Here is a 4,981-nt window from a genome sequence, read left to right as displayed (position 1 = left end):
TGAAGTTCACATTAAGTAACTTTTGGAGCTCTTCTTTCACTATCTCCCTAAGGTTTGGATTCATCCTTCTTTGAGGTTGTCTGATTGGTCTACTGTTTTCCTCAATATAGATGTGATGAATGCAAGTCTTAGGGTCAATACCTTTCATATCGGTATACTCCCATGCAAATGCAGTAGAATGTTTTTGCAAGATTTTGGTTAGCTCCCCCTGTTGTGATTTTTCCAAGTTTCTGTTGATATTCAATGTTTTTTCTGGAAAAATCTCAATGGCAGAACTACCAAACTCTTCCATAGAGAAAAGAGACGTTTGTCTAGATTATAGACACTCAATGTCAGAATCAAACTGAAATTGTGTGTGGTCATATTCTGAAGATGGTTCAAAGTTTTCTAATGTGTTCAGAATTTGACTATCTTCACTAATCTCAGAAATGGTAAAGACATGTTGTATAGTATCTTCATCATCAACCCACTCATTATCTCCTATTTCTGTAATTGCTTTTGCTGGAGGATACAGATTGAACTTCTTTGTCAAATTACCATCAGAAATATACATATCCCCAGACCTACAACTTATGAAAGCATCAGCTGTGGCTAGCCAAGGTCTTCCTAAAATAAGAGGATGTCCTCCTAGATTACTCTTGGGAGTTAAAATCATGAAATCCACTAGATATTCTCAAGAGTCTAAGGAGACTGGAATGTCTTCTAATACACCATCTGGTTTAATAATTGATCGATCTGCAAGTTGCAATAGAGTAGGTGTAAAAAGAAGGTTAGGAAGTTTTAGCTGTTCCATAGTCTGTCTACTCATGATGTTGATAGCAGCCCCTAAATCAATCAAAGTATTTGGTATTTCTACCCCATTGATATGTGTTTTGACAATTGGGCTACCGGGATCTACATATTTCTGCATAGTAATTTTTCCCATCATGATATCTGCAATTTTTCCTACCAGGTGGATCCTTCTGGTATCTCTTGGTTTCCTCCCTGGTCTTTTAAGACTCAACTCCTTTATTGTTTTTGCTAGAATAGGAATCTCTTTAATGGCTTGTAACAAGGGAATCTTGATACAGACATTCTTCAATTCATCTAGAAAATTATAGTCAGGCAACCAAATTTGTTTTTCCACTCCTTTGTCAATTTGTAATCTTTCAGGAAAAGGAGGTGTGGATAAAGATGCAGGTTGTTCAACTATGGAAGTTGTGGGGGTTAACTCTTTTTCTTTTTCTTTTTGAGTGTTTGGGTTTTGAAGAGATGCTTCAGAACCCTTATTGGCTTCAAGAGACTCTTCCTCAAAAATGCTTTGCTCTTGAGCATTTATAGAAGGTTTATCTAGGACTCTACCTGATCTGAGTTGTACTTCATTGAGAGGAACAATCATATAGGTAGGAAATTGTTGACCTTCCATCATGTAAGCATTTTGAGGGTTTTTATTATTGGGGTTTGGCAATGGCTGAGAAGGAAGTTGATTTGACTTCTGTTGGGATGGAAGCAAGAGTTGAGAATTTGGATTCTGTTGAGAAGGTTGTTGTTGTTGTTGTGGAAATGGCAATGATAGTTGTGGATTTTGATTTGGAATTTGTGGAGCTTGTTGGTTTTGAAAAGATGGAGGATGTTGGTAGAATTGAGCAAATCTCCCATAAGGATTTTGCATACCTTGTACCCATGATTGAAAAGGATTTTGAGGTTGGGACCAAGGTTGTTGCCAAGGATTCCAATTTGGTGGGGGTTGAAAATTCATAGAGTTGCTAAACCCTTGATTTTGTTGCCCCTGCCAAGGTCTCCTTGCAACAAAATAGAGAGATTCGATTGTATTTGGATCTTCTTGAAAGACAACTTTGAGCCCAGGAATTGAAGGACAATCCTTGGTCTCATGATTCTCTGAACAAATTACACATGTTTCTACAACTTTTGCATCCAAGGGACATTCCCTTAGAGCATGTTTCTTCCTACACTTTGGGCAAAAGATGGCCAAAGCCTCAGCTTCTGCTTTCTGCTTATTGTGAATATTAAGGGTGTTTAGTTGCTCACTAAGACTCCCTAAGATATCAGTTTTGAATTCATCAAGCATGTTGCCAATCTCAGCCCTACTTACCGATCCAGTTACAGATTTATTTGCTCTGATGAGAGAAGGATCTCTAGGCCCTTTTTGAGTTTTAGATTTCCCCCTTGAGAGATGGACACATAATTATGCTATATCAGAAAGTGGAAGTTGAGATACATCTCCTTTTCCCATCATGTTCAAAATATCTATCCATTTATCTCTAATGGCTTTTAATAGAAGGGCTTTCAAGGTCTCCTCATCCAAGTTACTCATTTTTGCTCTTTTCAGATTATATTGAAATCTTTCAAGTAACTCCTCCAAGTTTTCATCTTCTTTTTGCATCATTTTGAATACCTCATCCTTGTGATTGGTGGGCATACAATAGTCCAGGTGCCTATCCAAAAATGCTTGTTTCATATCATTCCAAGACCTAATGGATTGAGTGAGTAATCCCATGAACCATTTCAAGGCTGCTCCTTTCAATGTTGAAGGAAACAATTTGAGTTTTTGAGAGTCTTCCAAATAATCATAAGTTCGACACACTACCTCAAACTCAAATAGAAATGTTTCAGGGTCCTCATTCCTAAACCCATGGAAGTTTGGGAGGACAGATGGTGAAATATTTTTCATTGTGGCTCGGGAGTCCTCATCGACTATAGGAAACCCGAATGAGTTATCCCCATCCCTATTCCCCCCAATGTTACCTTTTCCTCCTCCATTGTTTCCTCCTCCTCCTCTACCTCTACCTCTACCAAATCCAGTTGCTCCTTCCTCTGTCATGGTAGTTTCCCTGGAGACTTCAGAGTCTTCTGGTTCTTCTACTAAGGGTGTATGAGAAGGAATTTCTCTCTCTTCTTCAGATGATTCTACTTCTTCAATTACAATTTGTCTCTCTGTAGAAGGAAGGAAAGGATCTCTTTCTAGTTCAGATTCGATGGAAGGTGTGGGAGAGTCAACTCCTGCCTCTTGAATTCCAGGAATCCTAGGGCTAGGAGTGTAAGTTGGAGATGATGGATGTGTCTCTTGTCTATTCCTTGAAGTAGATGGAGTTGTAAAAATCGAACTTTTGGCTCTAGCTAAAAACCTTCCCCTAGAATCTCTTGCTCTATGCATGTCATTTTTTATTTTTTCTTCAAGTCGGGCTAATAATTCTCTTTCTGATCTTCCAGGTCACTCTAGGTGCAAGAAGAGAGCATACTCAAGAGACTATTAAATCAATAACTTTCTCTTTTCTGATCCTCCAGATCACATTAAGTGCAAGAGGAGAGCATACTTTGAGATGTTATCAATTTTCCTTCCTTGAAATTTTCTTGTTTTTTTTTTTTAAGAATTTGGTTACCTAATTTCACTTCCCCAGCAACGGCGCCAAAATGTTTGGTCAATTTAGTGATGTCTAAATTGCAACTTTTAAATGTCAACCCGGGGCTCGTAAGCTGATGAAGTGAGGTGTACTATATGTACTTAGATAACCGTTTTCTTAGTCTTTTGTAGTTTTTAGTTTTTTTTTAAGTTTGTTTCCGAATGTATCTTTCCTACTGTGATGTGATGAAAATGTAATAAAGCAAGTGAAATGTGGATGATTGTGGTGATATCTAAATGAAAAACTTAAAAAGTATTCTACAAGAAAGCTTGAACAACAACTGCAATAAAATCAACTCTTAAAGGAAAATAAAGACATCAAATAAAAGACTAATGACATCGGCCCAGTATCTCTGCTGCTGAATGAAAATGAAAATGAAATCTATATTAAATCCAACTAAAAGTAAGAACAACTATCTCACACTATTTCAACTCTTCAACTTAATCTTCTCTATTAAAAGATATCATGAAATGTTAAGCAATGTGAAATCTAAGTGAAACTAAATAAAAGAGACTAGTCACAATACTTTAACTTTCTCTTAATCTTTTGCCTTTCAGCTGAATTTATCATATAAGAAACAGTTATAGATAAGTCAAGTAATGTGAGTTCTAAAGCAAACTAAATCAAGCTATACTAATTGATATTTTGGCTCCCAATAAAGTTATTTGATTATAGAAAAGGAACCATCAATAGATGAACAACTTGATATCTAAGAGCAGAAAGTAAATATGCAAGTTAAAGAAATGACAGTAAGGAAAATCAAAATTGCAAAACAATAAAGGTCAGCAACATAGACAAGATGATCACGCATGCCACTAGTTATGAAAAGAAAAGAAGGAAAATTGTCCCGGGCTTGCCTAAGAAACCTGCATAACACACTGATCAGTCATGAACATAAAAGTGCAGAAATGTAAATCAACAGAAATCAGAGTTTATGTACAGTTAATATACATGTTGAAAAGAAATAAAAACGCAGCAATTTAAAAGACATCTGTACAGCTAATATACATGAAACAAGAAAAAGAAATGCAGGAAATTAAAGGTTACTGTACAGGGCTTCAGCAAACAGGGGCCCTCTACCTACTTCAGCCGGTCAAGGAGCAGTTATACGCTTAAATGCAAAACAGTCTTCTCATGTATTGACAGCAAATGTAAAAGTACAGTGGGGAGTTCAAAATTACATACAAAAATGATTACCAAACGACTAACTCTACAACGTTCAAGGACGCTTTATTTATAAGGAGAAAGCAAACTATTTTAACGAGATCTATGCTATTCAACCAGCGGTTTAAAAACACGTGAATCCTCTGCGTCCCCGGATCTAGGTAACTGTCATCGTGTTCATTCAATCTGGAGAATATGGCTGTTGGATTCGTGCTTCTAGATTGTCTCTGTGGCTGAGGATGATGCCACCTAGCTTCACGTGCCCAAAAATAGAGCAACGCAGAGCCGTGCCACCGCTGAACACTTCTGTTGACCGGTATTTGCCTCCTCGTTGACCACAGGCTTTTATGGCTGTTCTGGGTGATCTGGAGGGACACGTGCCATGTCCTTGACCCCTGAAACTTGCCCATGTGGCT

This window comes from Pinus tabuliformis, chromosome X, assembly GCF_031772625.1.
Source record: "Pinus tabuliformis cultivar Carrire ecotype Pingquan chromosome X, CPIR1, whole genome shotgun sequence".
NCBI classification, from domain to species: domain Eukaryota; kingdom Viridiplantae; phylum Streptophyta; class Pinopsida; order Pinales; family Pinaceae; genus Pinus; species Pinus tabuliformis.
This window is presented reverse-complemented; position numbering follows the sequence as displayed.